The following is a 20,054-nucleotide window of genomic DNA, read 5'->3' on the forward strand; positions in this document are numbered from 1 at the left end:
ACACACAAACACATATAACTACACCACAAACTCGACTGCAATAAGTATTATCTCTAAACAGCTCTCCCTCTTCCTTACTCCTAAATTTCTTCTTTGCCATCATTACTACCTCATGTGTCTCTACCTCTCCATATTCTTGGGAGGGCTATACTGTATTGTTTCCAGAGTAGGCTCTGAAATCAGACTTCTCCGTTTTGAAGTTTGGCTGCATCATATGCTAGATACTTAACTTTAGACAAGTGCCTTGCTCTACCTTACATTCTTCATCTGTAAAGTGGCGGTATCTATATTGTAAAGTTTCTGTGTGATAATACTTGTAAAACACTTAGAAAGATGTTTGGTACATAGAAAGTGTTCAATAAATATTAGTTATTATCACCATTACTCTTCAAAGGCTGTCTTCCCTTGCATCCCTTACACCCCTCAATATAACACAGCTATTTACTGGGACTCTGAGTTGCAACTTAAAATCCCTCACATCCTTCAACTACAACTATCTTTCAATTCCCCAAATATAAGTTCTATTATTTGATTTCTCCATTACTCTCTTGCACTATAAATACTCTCTTGCACTATAAATATTGTGAGAAAAATATCAGGAAAATATTTCTTATTGTCTTTCTACCTCTTCTGCATTGCTATCTGGGCTTTGCTGGCCTCCCTGTCTATAATGGGCAGTCTCTCCTCGCCATGTCTTTAAATCTTCATCCAAAAGTTTAACTTCTACCAAAATGCCTTTCCTGCCCATGCTAACTCACTCCGATCCCTCACTTCACTAACATCCAGTGGTATTTCTGTCTGTACCCATCAATTCTCAATTATTTACTGCTTTACGCTTTATATAACCTACAGTATATTACAGCTCCTCAAAATTGGTAAATAGAGGACTTCTCTAGGTACATACCTTTAAGAACAGGAATTAATAAATTGCAAGATCTTGTTTCACTCTTCATGGAACTAATATTCTAACAAAAACCATGAATGTGAATTTAGAGAAGCCAAATTTCAGCAAGACAATCATTAATCAATTATCAAGTATTATTTGAACTTAGCATTGTATTAGATAGTACATCATACACATAAGCATAACACTAGACATCTACCCTAAAGTAACTTAAAATTTCATTGGAGAAATAAGGCTCCATGAAAGGGGATAAGATTTACTATGAATCTTGAGGAACATAAATATTTTGCAAAGGCAAAGAGAAGAAAGAACAGTGTTTTAGGCAGAGTAACTATCATGTACTAAGCATTGAGAGAGAGGAAAATGAATTTAAAAACATATATAAATACAAATTCTCTGCTATTATTTTGGATTTCAGGACATATTATACACTTCTTGTGGGGAAACAAATTGGTATGCATGTTAGGTGGAACAGTTGGGCACTATGTAGCAAGATCCTTAAAGTATGCATTTACTAGGATATTTTATGAAAAAAGAATTAGTAACATGCACAAAACCTTGTACACTTCCATGATTTTGCTTCCTCTCTTGTCTCCTCCACAACTCGCAAGATCTATTGGTTCTACTATATGTATATGAGTATAATGTGTACATATAATTTACATATCATATATTAAAACTATTTTTCCCTTCTCCATTGTCACTCTCTAGTCCAAACCACCATATCATTTACCCTAGAGCATTCGAATAATCTTCTAACAGGTGTCTCCACTTTTTTCTATCTTCAACCAATTCACTACGGTATAGCAGGAGAAATCTTTTTGCTATCTAAGTCAGATTATTTTTCTCTTCTTATTAAAACTCTTCAATGGCTTTTGTTTTCTTATTAAAACTCTTCAATGGCTTTTGTTTTCTTATTAAAACCCTTCAATGGTTTGTTTATTGCACTAGGAAAAAAATGCAAACTCTTGACCATGGCTGATAAAAAATAACCTTCTTGATCTAGCTTTTGCTTACCTTGTGAATTTTATTTCAGCCAACTTTCCCCACAATTACCTAAGCTCTAGCCATACTGTATGTCTTTGAGTCTCTCAAACCTAAATTCTCTTTACCACCTTAAGGTTTTCACATATTGCTGCTTTTTTCTTGCAACACTATTCTCTACACACCAACCACTGTGTCCCCACTCCTCCCTGAAACACACAAAGACACACACACACACACACACACACACACACACACATTGTTCCCATGTCTGGCTCCTTCTCATCATTCAAGTCTAGGTGTAAATATTACCTCCTAAGTGCTTTCTCCAACTACCTTAGCTAAAGTAGTCTTACTGCCACTTCTTTGGTCTCTATAATTCTGTTCATTTTCTTCATAAGACTCATTACATTTTTAAATTATACACTTATTTCTTTATTTAGTTATTGTCTATCTCTTCACTAGATTATGCATTCCCTGCACCTGGGAACTTGCCTGATTTGTTCACCAATATTTACCCCTTCCTTGTACAGTGGCTTATACATAGTAAGCACTTAATAAACACTTGTTGCGTGAAATAATATACAAGAACATTTATTGTAACATTTATAATATAAGAAATAGAAACAAACAAAATTCCCAATGATAAGGTAACTCTTTAATGAATTATGCTAGAAATATATGGTAGAATATATGCAGCTCTTAAAGATTATGTTGCAAAGATTAATAATGACATTGGACACAAATCATTACATGAGATTTAATTTTCAAAAAAGATACAAAAGTATTAATATATGGTATGATATCCAGATTTTTTAAATAAAATAAATATGTATATAGTGAAACACTCAAACAGATATACAAGATATTAACATTGGTTATCTTTATATTTTGAGCTTATGGATGATATTTATTTTCCAATTCTTGATAATTTTCCATATTTTACAAGTACAAAATAATTATTTAAAATTCAAATACCAGAGTTTCAACAACAAAATTTAAACAGATAAGAATTTAGTTAAAATGCAAAAGCTATTTAACATTTTGAGAGGATTTGTGGCTATAAATTAAGGTTGAATTTAAGATCAGTTCAAATTGGTTTATACCTAAACAATTGTACATTCCCTAACTGTATAATCAAAGTATAGGATAGTTTACTTTTATATTATGGTGAAGCATAGAGAGTATATCCAGTTATGAAAGAGCCAACATCATTGTCAATTAAATTTTCTATATATATAAAACATTTTTTCTGGTCTACAAATTCTATTTTTACCTAGAGTAATGTCAGCTTAAAATATCAAACACACACACAGCTTTCTAATATGTCCCTATGAGGTAATGTGAAAATATCATCAGGAAGCCACCTCCAGCTTTATAACATGAAGCACTGGCAAAGGGCATACCACACACACACAGAAATCCCCCAACCAGACCAAAACCAAAACCTAATATAATAAAGATTGTCCAGAAGCCTCTGTACACTGGAGAGTAAGAAGGAAAATGGATATGTTAGAAAATTATCTATAAATTAGTATTAAACCTTGAAACCAATCTATCATTTGTGATATACATTGTTTATTTGGTTTTCCAGCTTTACAGCTATTTGTATAAGTGTCTGAGAGACTCTTTTCCATTCTTCACCTAACTGTTCCTTATACATCTTTGAAAACACAATTTAGATAACTAATCCTTACTAGAAGTCTTCCCTTACTACTACAGTATGGGTTAGAGGCTCCTTCAATATTCTATCATAGCATCCTTTGTTTAGCTTTATAAAGAAATTGATCACACTAGACTGTTATCTGTTTTCTTTTCTATATCCTCCAATAGGCTTAGAGTTACTTGAGGGCAAACATTATTTTTTATTCATTCCCAGTACCTACAAATGGCTAGCATATAGTAGGCCTCAAGAGATATTTGCTTCATTGAATCATATGCATTCATTAAGCTTCAATTCTAAAAGGACCAACAGAATATTTTTCCAACTTTAGCATGCTTCCTGGCTTTAAGTTATCTGACTATGAGCATTCTCAAAAACTTGTGACAGATTTCCCACATGTGAACTAAACCATAAAGTAGAACCCAAAATTGAGCGGTTAAAAAGAAATATTCCTGACTCCTAATCCTTTATCCATGCCTTGTGCCTCTTTCCCTTCCCACACACAATTTACCAGCATCTGCCACTATCTGTATAACTTAAACCCATGCTGTTCTTTCTAACAACCTATCCCTCTCCTGACAGGCAATTGTTCCTTTCCTTCCACCAACCTTTCTGAGTGATTGTGTTCCTGTGCAGGAGGTATATGTGAGCAGACTAAACTTCCCTCACAAATATTTCATATACGTAAGTGTATTCTAAAAATGCAAAATGAGCTATCCTTATTTTCCCGAAACTCCAAAGTAAAGGACTGTGGAGCTCAGGATTGCATATATTTTACCCTTGCTAGGAGAGTCCTTATGGAACTTCTGAGAAAGAAATTCTACATGATTATTCCTAATATATACTAACTGCAGTGTAGTACTGAAAGCAATTATCTGAATTGTAAAATGGATCAATTAATAATTTCCTTTGATGGATCTGGGTCATTCAGAAAAATAAGTGAAATGTGGAGTTTAATTTTCCAGAAAGTCTTTCAATTCTTTAAACAAAGAATGTAAGCACTTTTTAACTATAATTTTTAAAACATATTCTTCTGTCTTATTGCTTTCAGTGTTTTACCCCAGAACTGAAACAACTTTCAGATACTCTCTTTTATCTTTACAAGTCCTAGTAACTGGGAGCTTTGAAGTGTGTTTTAAATCAAGAGCCATCAGCCTGAGAAGCTACCTTGGGGCAGATCAGGGAGTGGAATTGGCATTTGAAAACTGACAATAATTACTCTATCTTGCACTTATGTAGAACCTTTAACCTCTTTCAAGGAATTTGCACAGTCTAGCCTCCACTATTTTTGAAAGAAGTGCTTTGAAGTTCCTGGTATTATGGAACATAGGTTCATATTAAAGGCTGTAGTTAGCTATTTGCTTGATTGTAAGTGACAACAACATCTTCATTTTAAAGTATGCAGCTATCCCTACAGCAGAAATAGCATCAGCAACAGAAAAAGGCAGCGCTCTCCTCAAACACTGTAACTAAGAAATTAATATCCCTTTTGTCAATCTTCCATTAAAAGGTAGTGTTAAACCCTAAGAAAAAGATCAACACGTTTGTTTATTCACCTCCCTAAGGTTCCCAGAATGAACGACAATTTAAAATTCATCACTTAAAATGAAACAAACATCCAATCATTTCAAATATCAGTTCCAGTAAAAGAACACCATGTAAGAGCAAATACTATGTAAAATTCCTTGTGTATGAGATATAATGCCCATACAAATATTATTTACATGTGTTGCTTTTATTGGTGGCCATTATGCCTTTTGTGAATTTTTTGACATGCCCCTGAAAGTACAATTTTCTCCAAGCTAAGAAACCTGTGGTAATTTACTTAGCTTTTCTCAGTCTCAGAACTAAAAGGGGACAATAATAACTCAGGGTAATGGTGATGATGGAATGATAAGTTTTATGTAAGAACATAGAGTGTTTAACAAATGATAACTTATTATTTATTATTATTTCAATATTAATACCTTTTTATGGCATTTCCTTTGGAGCTTAAAACCATAAAGTTTCCAAAAAAAAAAATTGAACCAAACTGCCCCTTGTATTTTTCTTTAGCTTAGGTTGTTTAAGAAATGGAACAGTGGAAAGAACACTTTGCTAGGATTAGTAGATCTGCATGCTTGTACTTGTTCTGACCTGTACTTGCCTTGTGGTCCAGAGCAAATCCCTTCATACCAGTGTGCCTCATTTCCTACCTCTGGTCAAATGTAGATAACAAACCTTGTTTATCCTTACACACAGGACAAAGCAAGCCATTTTGTTGTAAGTGGTTTCATGGTCATTTTTTCAGCCTGGGGATTAAATTCATTTACACATGTATCATTTAACCTGGTGCCTGGCCAACAGTAAGTGCTCAATAAGTATTAACTGCCGTCATCTTCTTTGACTGAGAATTGCATTTTTATCTGGAATGTGGACATTTTTGATGCAACCATAAAATTTCCATACCGAAATGTAAAATTTTTATATTTTTATTACCAAATAATGTATGAAATAACTCATCCATAACCTCACCCCACCATCACCTCTCAATCCTCAGATAGAACGATGGAATTAGAAGAAAGGTGATGAGATTAAGCTCAGGAATGGAGTGATATTCAAATAGCAAATATGTATGTTTTGAATTTACTCAGAAAAATTTTAGATGACTTGTGTTACTTGTATTTTAGCCTATGCAATAGTTTCCTATACAAAAACTTGTTTGTATTTTAGTCCATGTAATAATGCCTTGGTCAAGAAAGTATGTTCAACTGCCCCCAAAACGTCCATGAAAATGTCCATATTGAAGTCCCATATACCAGAGAGCTCCTCTGAGATCTTTTGTGATGGTAAAATAAGGTAATACATGTGAAAGTGCTTTGTTATATATTGTTAGTGGTGGATTAGATGTCTTATGTGCTTCTTGACTGCTCTTTAGTTTGTTTACAATCCAATGTAACTATAGTAATTGTGGGTGAAATAATGTGATGTTTGGATTTGATTCAAAATGCTTCCCCCAAAGAGGGGGAAAGGAATAAATGAAAAAAGACTGGCAAAATGCTGATAATTTTTAAAGCTGAGTGCTGGTTTTATGTGGCTTTATAATGTTATTTAGTATGCAAGTCTATTTATTATTGTGTATATTAAAATATTTCTAAATTAAGGGTTTAAAGAAATCAAATGTAATACATTCCAGATAAGAAGATGATTCCACCTAACCTCCAGTGCTAGGGAATGGAAATAGAATATGTTTCTGAATTTTGCTGGCATGGATTTGCATGGAAACCTTTGAATTCTCTTGCTTAGTTCTACCTTGTATCAGTGTAGTGTAATGATCAAGATTACAGGTTTTGAAATTAAAAAATACTTGATTCTTATTTCAGGTTCTACAACTTCTAATCTCTCTGAGAATAAGTTTCCTCATCTGTAATATAGGGCTAATAATACCTAGCTTATAGATTCATGTTAGAAGGAAATTAGATTCATCTTCATGCTTAGTATCTAGCAGATTTTCAAATTTTGTTTCCTTTCCCTTTTCATTTTATTTGCATCCAGTGTCACATAATGTGGTTGGGTAAAATCTACTCTGTAGCTGGATTATATAAGAAGAGATTACCAATTCAGATCAAAATCTAGCATAAAACATTGATATCATTAATACTAATTTTTTTAAGTATATATCTTGGCCATATGCATCAAGAATCCTGGAGATATGTTTCAAAATTCACCTGTAGTTGCATCAAAGGAAGGATGTGGGAAAGCTCCAAGAGTAATTGACACAGGAAAGAGATATCCAGGAATACAGTGCTTGGGATGAGGCTGGTTCACTGCAGAAAAGCAAGTATATCTTATTTTGAATTTGAACACCTAGAAAATTAAACTGATTATTTATGCAACAGACAAGTTAATGAAATATTGTAATCAAGGACAATGAATAATGAGATGAAAATATCTTGTAGATAAATTGGTGGGGCACAGAGGAGGGGAAATAACTTGCCCAAAGGTCACATACAGAAACATGGGAACCAGAATCCATGTATACTAACTATAATTCAATGCGTTTTTCAATATCCCTGTCTCCTTTGATATTTTTCTGCACCTTTAACTTATTCAGCATGTATTATATATCAAAAATAAGTAAGGTAGATACTGTGGAGAATATTTAGTCTCCAGCTTCAAAGAGATTACAATCAAATGGTGGAAATAAACACACATGTCCAGGAAATATAATTAACTGTAGTCTGTTTCAAGGGATGTAAAATATGCTAAGGATATTCATCTAGGTGACTAAGTGGAGAAAGATTAATACTAACTGAGAAGTACCAAGGAGGCATTATAAAAATTATAGAATTTGACTTTGGCTTTGAAGTATGAGTATAGGTTTATCAAGTGAGAGTAGGGTGAAGAACATTTTAGATAGAAAATAAGGCACAGGCAGAGACCATGATATATGAAAGTAAAAGGCATATATGGGACAAGAACCTAGATTTCAGCAATGGAAGAGAAGTAAGGAGATTTCCACTTTCCAAAAAGTTCATAGAGTGTTATAGGGAAAAACCATAGCTACCTGTTTGTCAATAATGCACAGTGGTACCATTCTCATTTTATTTTCCAACTAAGAAACAAACCAAATTAACAGGAGTGTGAGACACAACCTTAAAAATTATAATATATAACAATATGACATAGGCCAAATCATCTGGAAGTAAGTTAACTGCATGGATGTCAGGTGCTTGTAGTTATGGTAACCAATAAATTGGATGACAGAATCAGAATGAAAACAGATCTCAAAAATGCTTTGAACCTAGCACAGTGAACTTTAACATGTATAAATATAAAGTCTTATATTTAATCTCAAAATGTCATTTGCACCCTACAGAATGGGAAACACATAGATAAACAGAAAATAATGCAAAAAATAAAATAAGTCAATGGATTGACTGTAAAATAAATATAAGTTAATTGTGTTTTAGGCATTCCAAAATGGTAATGCCATTTTATGCTGCATGAATAAAGAGAGTGTATTAAAAAAAAGTAATATGCATCTGGAGTACTATGTTAATGGTAGATGCTTCATTCTAAGAGGGTCATGAACAAATTAGAGCTCACACAATGACAAGTGACTAAATTGGTGACAATAAGAAATTACATCCTGTTAGAAACAACAGAATGAAAGGAGGATATTTGAGCACAGAAATATGTGGCAAAAGTGAGGATGAGAAGGTACAAATGATAATGCTAAAGAGTCACTATCATAGAAGGGTTCAGCTTAAGGAACAGAGGGAATGTTACCCAAAGTTTCTGCCCTAATTTACATTGCCCATAGTAGTGTATTAAGGTTCCAATTTCTCCACATCCTCCCTAACACTTGTTACCTTTTCTCTATAGTCATCTTAGTGGGTGTGAAATTGTATTACACTGTGATTTTGATATTCATTTCCCAGATTGTTAATGATGTTGAGCATATTTTATGTCCTTATTATCCATTTGTATATCCTCTTTGGAAAAATATATATTCATTGTTTTAAAAAATTTAATTGGGTTATTTGTCTTTTCATTATTGAATTTTAAGGTTTCTTTGATTATTCTGGATACAAGTCCCTTGTGAGATACATAATTTGTAAATATTTTCTGCCATTATGTTAATTGTCTTTTCATTTGCAGCACAAAAAATCAAAATTTAATGAAGCTCAAGTTATCTATTTTTTGACTCGTGTATATATATATATATATATATTTGTCTTTTCTCTTATAGGTTATTGCAAAGTATTGAGTATAGTTCCCTGTGCTATACAGTACGTCCTTGTTGGTTATCTATTTTATATATAGTAGTGTGTATATTTTAATTCCAAACTCATAATTTATCACTCCTCTCCCCTCCTTTCCCTTTTGGTAAGAATACATTTGTTTTCTATGTCTGGGGGTCTGTTTCTATTTTGTATATAATTTCATTTGTATCTTTTATTTAGATTCCATAAATAAGTGATATCATATGATATTTATTTTTCTCTGTCTAGCTTACTTCACTTAGTATCTCTAGGTCCATCCATGTGGATAGCCCCCTTCTAGGAAATCCATCAGCGGGTGCTGGGACATATCCCACTATCCCAGGAGGACATGGATAGCTCTCCCCAATAGGAAATACACCCAGAGGAGGGGCTGAAACCACAGCTGAGCCCCAAGGGCCATGTGACTAAGGAAGAAGAGCTGAAATCTCTCCTTGCAACTGTGTTAAATGTCCATCAACAGAGGAATGGATAAAGAAGATGAAGTACATATATACAAGGGAATTTTACTCAGCCATAAAAAAGAACAAAATAATGCCATTTACAGCAGCATGGATGGACCTAGAGATTATCATACTGAATGAAGTAAGTCAGACACAGAAAGACAAATATCATACGATATCACTTATATGTGGAATCTAAAAATAAAGGGTACAAATGAACTTATTTACAAAACAAAAGTAGAGTCACAGATGTAGAAAACAAACTTATGGTTATCAGGGGATAAGAGTGGGAGGGATAAACTGGGAGAATTGGATTGACATATATACACTACGATATATAAAATAGATAACTAATAAGAACCTTCTGCATAACACAGGGAACTCTACTCAATACTCTGTAATGGCCTATTATGGGAAAAGAATCTAAAAAAAGAATGGCTATATGTATATGTATTGATATAACTGATTCACTTTGCTGTACACCTGAAACTAATACAACATTGTAAATCAAGTATACTCCAATATTTTTTTAAAGGCACTTTAAAAAATAGCAATAAATTTACCTCTAGCAGTATCCCACAATTTAGGACATACTGTGTCTTCATTTTCATTCATCACAAAGTAATTTCTTCTTTAACCAATTGGTCATTAAGATGTATGCTGTTGGGGGCTTCCCTGGTGGCACAGTGGTTGAGAGTCCACCTGCTGATGCAGGGGACACGGGTTTGTGCCCCAGTCCGGGAAGATCCCACATGCCGCGGAGTGGCTAGGCCTGTGAGCCATGGCCGCTGAGCCTGCGCGTCCGGAGCCTGTGCTCTGCAACGGGAGAGGCCACAACAGTGAGAGGCCCGTGTATCGCAAAAAAAAAAAAAAGTATGTTGTTGGGAGATCCCTGGTTGCCTAGTGGTTAGGATTCTAGGCTTTCACTGTCGTGGCCCAGGTTCAATACCTTGTTGGGGAATCGACATCCCGAAAGCTGTGTGGTGTGGCCAGAAAAAAAAAAAAGTGTGTTGTTTAATTTCCACATATTTGTAGTTTTCCAAATTTGGTTTTGTTATATATTTGTTATCTCATTCAATTTTGTTTGGGAAAAGTACTTAGTATGATTTTAATCCTTTTAACATTTTTGAGGATTGTATGACCTAGCATATGGTCTATACTGGAGAATGTTCCATTTGCACTTTAGAAAAATGTGCATTCTGCTGTTGTTGGGTGGAATATTCTGCAGATGTCTGCTTAATCTAGTTAGTTTATGGTGTTAGTCAAGTGGTTTTTCTCCTCATTGATATTCTGCCTCATTGTTCTAGCCATTATTGAAAGTGGGTTACTGAAGTTTCTATTACTGTTGAATATAATATTTCTCTCTTCCATTCTGTGTTTGCCTCGTGTATTTTGAGACTCTGTCATTATATGCCTGCATGTTTTTTTTAAAAAAAATAAATTTATTTATTTATTTCTGGCTGCATTGGGTCTTCGTTGCTGTGCACAGGCTTTCTCTAGCTGCAGTGAACAGGGACTACTCTTCGATGCAGTGCACGGGCTTCTCATTGCAGTGGCTTCTCTTGTGGAGCACAGGCTCTAGGCAGATGGGCTTAAGTAGTTGTGACACACAGGCTCAGTAATTGTGGCACATGGGCTTTCTTGCTCTGTGGCATGTAGGATCTTCCCAGACCAGGGATCAAACTCATGTCCCCTGCATTGGCACACAGATTCTGAACCATTGTGCCACCAGGGAAGCCCTGCATACATGTTTAAAATTGTTATACATTCCTGGTAGATGGACTCTTTTATCATTATGAAATATCCGTCTTTATCTCTAGTAAAAAAAAAAAATTGTCTCATTTGCTTGATATTAGTATAGCAACTCTGACCCTTTTATGGTTGTTGTTTGCCTAGTACACCACTTTCCATCCTTTTTCTTTCAACATATTTGTTTCTGAATCTAAAGTTTGTTTCCTGTAGACAACATGTAGTTGGATGCTGTTTATATAACCCTGTTGTTTATTATATTTATTGCATTTGTATTTAATGTTATCATTGGTATTACTGGGTTTATATCTGCCATTTTGCTTTTTTTAACATTTTTATTGCAGTATAATTGCTTTACAATGGTGTGTTAGTTTCTGCTTTATAACAAAGTGAATCAACTATATATATACCTATATCTCCATCTCTCCTCCCTCTTGCATCTCTCTCCCACCCTCCCTATCCCACCCCTCTAGGTGGTCACAAAGCACTGAGCTGATCTCCCTGTGCTATGTGGCATTTGCTTTTAATTTTTTATATAACTTATGTCTTTTCCATTCCTCTATTTCTCCTTTATTGTCTTTTTTGTATTAAGTGGATATTTTCTTGTCTAACATTTATATCCCTTCAATAATTTTTAACCTTTTTTTTTTTAGTTATTTCCTTAGTGGTTGCTCTGGGCATACAATTTACATTCAATTTATTGAAATATACTTCAAATTTATACTGACTTAGTTGCAGTAATATATAGAAAATTTAATTCTATATATCCCTATTTTCTCTCCAAATTTGTTGTCCATTACACACACACATGCACACGCACACGCACACACACACACCTATATATGTGTATATATATATATATATATATAGTGAGAGAGAAAGAGAGAGATGGGTAGGAAAGGCAGAGACACAGTCTTGCCAAAAACCTGAACACCCATGTGGTGACATATAATAGGGAAATATTTTTACCAGTCTGGTGCTTCTCCTGGAAGAGGGAGGTGTTTGTGCTCCGCATCAAACAACCCCAACCTCTGGGGTCTACACAAGAGAGATGAGCCCCCAAAATATCTGGCTTAGAAAACTAATGGGACTGATGTCCATCAGACCCAAAGTACTCTAAGAAATGGAGATTCTCCTTTTTAAGGGTTTACATGTAGTCTCACTCACCCTGAGACCTAGCAAAAAAACAGCAGTTTGAAAAGTGTCTGACTATATGTAAAGGAGACTCATTTGCAATCTAAAGGCATCTACTGGAGGAGCAGGGTATAGTTGAAACTCTCCCTAAAGATGGAGTACTGATCGATGCCATTATTGTACTCCCCACCTACTCTACTGTCATGGGGGGGGGTGAGCTGTGTTTCTTCATAACAAGAAATCATAAAAATCTCACTGAAAAGGGTATATAGAGTAAAAATAATGAATTAATCACTTATATAGCTACTATTAAGGTTAAAAGAAAAATGTTATAAAATTAATTAAAATTACAGTAATCTGTTAAGGGATACATAAAATAAAAAAGATGTAAAATGTGACATCAAAACCATAAAAATGTGCTAGGGGGAGTAAAATGTAGAATTTTACATTTTGTCCAAATTAAAGTTGCTATCAACATAAAATATATATATAAAGAGTAATATATGTGAATTTCGCAGTAACCACAATGCAAAAACCTATAGCAAATACACAAAGAAAAAGAGAAAGGAATAGAAACATAACAGTAAAGAAAGTCATCAAACCATGAGGGAAGAGAACAAGAGAAGATGGCAGAAGCCAAGAACTATAAAAAGAACCATAAAACAATGGCAAAGTGGCATTAAGAACATACTTATTGATAAGTACTTTAAATATAAATGGGCTATATTCTCCAATCAAAAGACATAAAGTGGCTGAATGGACTTTAAAAAAAAAAGACACACCTATGTACTGCCTGCAAGAGACTCATTTCAAAAGTAATAACATAGATGAACAAAGTGAAGGTATGGAAACAGATATTCCATGCAAATGGAAGTGAAGAGAAAGTGGGTGTAACTATACTCATATCAGACAAAATAGATTTTAAAATGAAGAATGCAATAAAAGATAAAGAGGGGCTTTACCTAATGATTGAGAGGTCAATCCAGCAAGAAGATATAATATTCATAAATATATATGCAGCCAATATAGCAGCAACAAAATATAAAGCTAATATTAACAGAACTATATGGAGAACTTGACATGGCTACAATAATAATAGAGGACTTTAACACCCAAATTCATCAATGGATAGATCATCCAAACAGAAAACCAATACAGAAACATTGGCCTTAAATGACACATTAGAATAGAAGACTTGATAGATACATATACAGAAAATCTCATTCAAAAGCAGCAGAACACACATACTTCTCAAGTGCACATGTAATATTTTGCAGGACAGATCACATGTTAGGCCACAAAACAAGTCTCAATAAAGTTAAAAAGACTGAAATAATATCAAACATATTTCACAACCATAATGGTATGAAACTAGAAGTTAATTATAAGAAGAAAACTGGGAAAACTGTAAATACACAGAGATTAAACATGTTACTGAACAACTACCGGGTTATAGAAACAAATCAAAAGATAAATCAAAATATACCTAGCAACAAATGAAAACAGAAATGCATCATACCAAAATATATGGGATGCAGCCAAAGCAGAACTAAAAGGGAAGTTTATGGTAATACAGACCCACATCAAGGAAAAAAAAAGAAATCTCAAATAAACAATTAAACTTAACACCTAAGGGATCTGGAAAAAAAGAACAAACAGCTCAAAGAAAGAAAGAAAGTAATCATGGGTGAAGCAGAAATAAATAAGAAGTCGGCTAAAAACACTATATAAAAGATGAATGAAACTAAGAGATTGTTCACTGAAAAGATAAACAACAAATTGACAAACTTTTAGCTATACTCATCACAAAAAGAGGGGGAACTCAAATAAATCAAAAAATAAAGAAATATTACAACTCATGGCACAGATATACAAAGGTTCATAAGAGACTACTATGAATATTTCCCAACAAATTGGACAAACCAGAAGAAAAGGATAAATTTCTAAAAACTTACAATCTTCCAAGACTGATTCATATAGAAATAGAACATAAGAATAGACCAATTACTAGTAAGGAGATTGAATAGATAATCAGAAATCACCCAACAAACAAAAGTCCATGACCATTGGCTTCACTGGTGAATTTTCCCAAACATTCAAAGATTTAATATCTATCCTTTCCAAACACTTCTAATAAAATGGAAGAAAAGGAACAGCTTCCAAACTCATTTTATGTGGCCAGCATTACCCTGACAACAAACCTATAGAAGGTCAACATAAAGAAAGAATACTACAGGCCAATATACCTGATGAACATAGATGCAAAAATTCTCAACAAAATACTAGCAAGCAGAATTCAAAAATACATTAAAAGAATCATCCACTGTGATCAAGGGTGATTCATTCTAGTGATTCTAGGATGGTTCAACATATGCAAATCAACAGGATAAACCACATTAACAAAACAAAGGACAAAATTCATATGATCACCTCAATAGATGCAGAAAAAAAACATTTGGAAAAATTCAACATGCATTTATGATAAAATGCTCAACAAAGTGTGTATCGACGGAACATATCTCAAAATAATCAAGGTTATATATGACAAGCTCACAGCTAGTATCATACTCAATGGTGAAATCTGAAGGATTTTCCTCTAAGATCAGGAACAAGACAAGGATGTCCCTCTTGCTATTCTTATTCAGCATAATATTGGACATCTTAGCCACAGCAATTAGAAAAGAAAAGAAATAAAGGTCACCAAATTGGAAAGAAAGAAGTAAAAGTGTCACTATTTTCAGATGACATGATAATATATACAGAAAACTCTAAAGATTCCACTGAAAACTGTTCAAAGTAATACATATATTAAGGAAAGTCTCAGGATAAAAAAATCAATACACAGAAATATCTGCCTTTTCATTAAAAAATTTAAAAAACTAAAGAAAAGTGAAAGTAATAAAACAATATCATAGACAATAGCATCAAAATGAGTAAAATATGTAGGAATAAATTTAACCAAAGAGGTAAAAGACATGTACACTGAAAACTGTAAGACTTTGTTAAATTGAAGAAGATGTAAAGAAATGGAAATAAATTCTGTGTTTATGGATTGAAAGAGTTAACGTTGTTAAAATGTCCATATTACCTAAAGAAATCTAGAGATTCAATGTAATCCCTATCAAAATACCAATGACATTCTTCACTGAAATAAAAATAAAATCTTAAAATTTAAATGGAACCACAAAGGACCCCAAGCAGACAAAAAGATTGTGGAAAAAAACCAAACAAACAAAGCTGGAGGTATCATACTGCCTAATTTCAAATTATACTATGAATTGACAACAGTATGGTGTTGGCACAACAACAGACCATAGATCAATGGAACAGAATAGACAGGCCAGAAATAAATTTATGGAATAAAGATACAGACATACTAGAGAATGGATTTGAAGATATGGGGAGGGGGAAGGGTAAGCTGGGAGAAAGTGAGAGAGTGGGATGGACATATATACACTACCAAATGTAAAATAGATAGCTAGTGGGAAGCAGCCACATAGCACAGGGACATCAGCTCGGTGCTTTGTGATGACCTAGAGGGGTGGGATAGGGAGGGTAGGAGGGAGGGAGATGCAAGAGGGAAGTGATATGGGGAAATATGTATATGTATAACTGATTCACTTTGTTATAAAGCAGAAACTGACACACCATTGTAAAGCATTTATACTCTAATAAAGATGTTAAAAATAAATAAATAAATGGTCTTGAGCAAACTGGACAGCCACATGCAAAAGAATGACACTAGACCACCTTCTGACACCACACACAGCTCAAAGTAGATTAAAGACTTCAGTGTATGACACAAAACCATAAAATTCCTAGAATAAAATATAGGTTGTACACACTTTGACATTTGTCTTAGCAATATCTTTCTGGATATATCTCTGTAGGCAAGGAAAAAAAAGCAAAATCAATGAATAGGACTACATCAAAATAAAAAGCTTCTTCACAGCAAAGGAAACCATCAACAAAATGAAAAGGCAACGTACCTAAAGGGAGAATATATTTGCAAATGATATATCTAATAAGTGGCTAATATCTGAAAAATATAAAAACTCATAAAACTTAACAACAAAAAAGCAAACAACCTGATTAAAAATGGGGAGAAGAGCTGAATAGACATTTTTTTACAAAGAAAACATACAGATGACCAACAGGCACCTAAAAGGTGCTCAACATCTTTTATCATCAAGGAAATGCAGATCAAGACCACAATGAGATATTGCCTCATGTCCATTAGAATGGATATTATAAAAAAGGCACTTGCTGTTATTTCTATAACAAGTGTTGGTGAGGATGTGGAGAAAAGGGAATTATCATACTCTTGGTGGGAATGTAAATTGATGTAGCCACTATGGAAAATAAAATGGAGAATCCTCAAAATATTAAGAATAGGACTATCATGTGATTCAGATTTTCCACCTCTGGGTGCTTACCTGAAGAAACAAAAACACTAATTCAAAAAGATATATGCACCTCTATGTTCACTGCAGAATTATTTACAATAGTCAAGATAGGGAAACAACATAAGTGCCCATATATAGATGAATGGATAAAGAAGATATGGGGTGGTTTTTCTCTTTCTGACTTACTTCCCTCTATATGACAGACTCTAGGTCCAACTACATCTCTACAAAAGACCCAATTTCATTCCTTTTAATGCTAGAGTAATGTTCCATTGTATATATGTATCACTTCTTCTTTATCCATTCATCTGTCAGTGGAAATTTAGGTTGTTTCCATGTTCTGTCTATTGTAAAAGTGCTGAAATGAACATTGGGGTTCAGGTGTCTTTTTGAATCATGGTTTTCTCAGGGTATATGAACAGTAGTGGGATTGCTTGGTCATACGGTAGTTCTATTTTTAGTTTTTTAAAGAACCTCTATACTGTTCTACACAGCTTTTGATGATGGCCATTTTGAATGGTGTAAAGTGATACCTCATTGTAATTTTGATCTGCATTCTCTAATAATTAGTAATGTTGAGCATCTTTTCGTGTGCCTCTTGGCCATCTTATGTCTTCTTTGAAGAAATGTTTATTTAGGTCTTCCACCCAATTTTTGAGAGGGTTTTGTTTTGTTTTGTTTTGATATTGAGCTGCATGAGCTGTTTGTATATTTTGGAGATTAATCCCTTGTTAGTTGTTCCGTTTGCATAAAAGGTACAGATGAACGAATTTGCAGGGCAGGAATAGAGATGCAGACATAGAGAATAGACATGTGGATGTGGAGGGGGAGGGAGTTGGGATGAACTGGGAGATTGGGATTGACGTAAGTGCACTGCCATGTGTATAGCAGGTAGCTAGTTGGAACTTGCTGTACAGCGCAGGGAACACAGCTCAGTGCTCTGTGGTGACCTAGTTGGGTGGGATGTGGGGGGTGGGACAGAGATTCAACAGGGAAGGCATATATGTATACATATATCTGATCCACTTCATTGTATAGGAGAAACTAACACAACATTGTAAAGCAAATATACCCTAATTAGGAAAAAAAAGAAGATATGGGGGGAGGACCTTCAAGATGGTGGAGTAAGACGTGGCAATCACCTTCCTCCCCAAAAATACATCAAAAATGCATCTACAAGTGGAAAAACTCCTACAGAACACCTACTGAACACTGGCAGAAGACCTCAGACTTCCCAAAAGGCAAGAAACTCCCCACGTATCTGGGTAGGGCAAAAGACAAAAGAAAACACAGAGACAAAAGAATAGGGATGGGAACTGCACCTCTGGGAGGCAGCTGTGAAGGAGGAAAAGTTTCCACACACTAGGAAACCCCTTCACTGGGAGAGATGGTGGATGGACAAAGGGGAAGCTTCAGAGCCACAGAGAAGAGCACAGCAACAAAAGTGCAGAGGACAAAGTGGAGAGATTCCCACACAGAGGATGAGTGCTGACCAGCACTCATCAGCCTGAGAGGCTTGTCTGTTCACCCACCAGGGGTGGGGGTGGGGGCTGGTAGCTGAGGCTTGGGCTTCGGAGGTCAGATCCCATGAAGAGGACTGGGCTTGGCTGCGTGAACACAGCCTGAAGGGGGCTAGTTCACCCTAGCTAACAAGGTGGGAGTCCGGGAAAACGTCTGGAACTGCCTAAGAGTCAACAGACCATTGTTTCACGAGGAGAGGAGATTCAGAACACTGCCTAAATGAGCTTCAGAGATGGGCATGAGCCACAGCTATCAGTGCAGACACCAGAGATGGCCATGAAACACTAAGGCTGCTGCCATAGCCACCAAGAATCATGTGTGAAAGCACAGGTCACTATCCACACCCCACCCCCTGGGAGCCTGTGCAGCATGCCATTGTCAGGGTCCCATGATCCAGGAACAATTTCCGGGAGAACACATGGCATGTCTCAGGCGGCTGCAATGTCACACCAGCCTCTGCTGCTGCAGGCTTGCCCCACTTTGTATTCAGTACCCCTTCCTCCCACCGGCCTGAGTGAGCCAGAGCCGCCTAATCAGCCCCTGCTTTAACCCCCTCCTGGTTGAGCGAAGTACAGACACCAGAGGGGAACCTACACTCTGAGGTGGGGCCAAATCCAAAGCTGAACCCCAGGAGCTGTGTGAACAAAGAAGAGAAAGGGAAATTTCTCTGTGCAGCCTCAGGAACAGCAGATTAAATCCCCACAATAAACTTGAGGTACATCTGTGGAATACCTGAATAGACAATGAATCATCCCAAAATTGAGGCAGTGGATGTTGGGAGCAACTGTAGGCTTGGGGTTTGCTCTATGTGACTAACTACTTTTGGATTTTTATTTTTATTTTAGTATATTTTTTAGCACTTGTTATCATTGGTGGATTTGTTTATTGGTTTGGTTGCTCTCTTCATTTTTTTAAAATTACTTTTTAATTTTTTTATTTTAATAATATTTCTTGTACTTTTTATTTTAATAACTATTACTTTTTTTCTTTCTTTATTTATTTTTCTCCCTTTTCTTCTGAGCTGTGTGGCTGAAAGGGTTTTGGTGGTCTGGCTGGGTGTCAGGCCTGAGACAATGAGGTGGGAAATCAAGTTCAGGACATTGGACCACCAGAGATCTCCCAGCCCCACGTAATATAAATTAGCAAGAGTTCTCCCAGAGATCTCTGTCTCAACCCTAAGACCAGCTCCACTCAATGAACAGCAAGATCCAGTGCAGGACACCCCATGCCAAAAAACTAACAGGACAGGAACACAACCACACTCATTAGCAGAGAGGCTATGTAAAATCACAATGTTAACAGACACCCCAAATCACACCATCAGACATGGGCTTGCCCAACAAAAAGATAAGATCCAGCCTCATCCACCAGAACACAGGCACCAGTCGCCTCCACAAGAAAGCCTATACAAGCCACTGAACCAAACTCACACACTGGGGGGAGACACCAAAAGCAAAGGGAACTATGTATCTGGAGCCTGCAAAG

The sequence above is a fragment of the Pseudorca crassidens genome, chromosome X, assembly GCF_039906515.1.
Source record: "Pseudorca crassidens isolate mPseCra1 chromosome X, mPseCra1.hap1, whole genome shotgun sequence".
In the NCBI taxonomy this organism is placed as follows: domain Eukaryota; kingdom Metazoa; phylum Chordata; class Mammalia; order Artiodactyla; family Delphinidae; genus Pseudorca; species Pseudorca crassidens.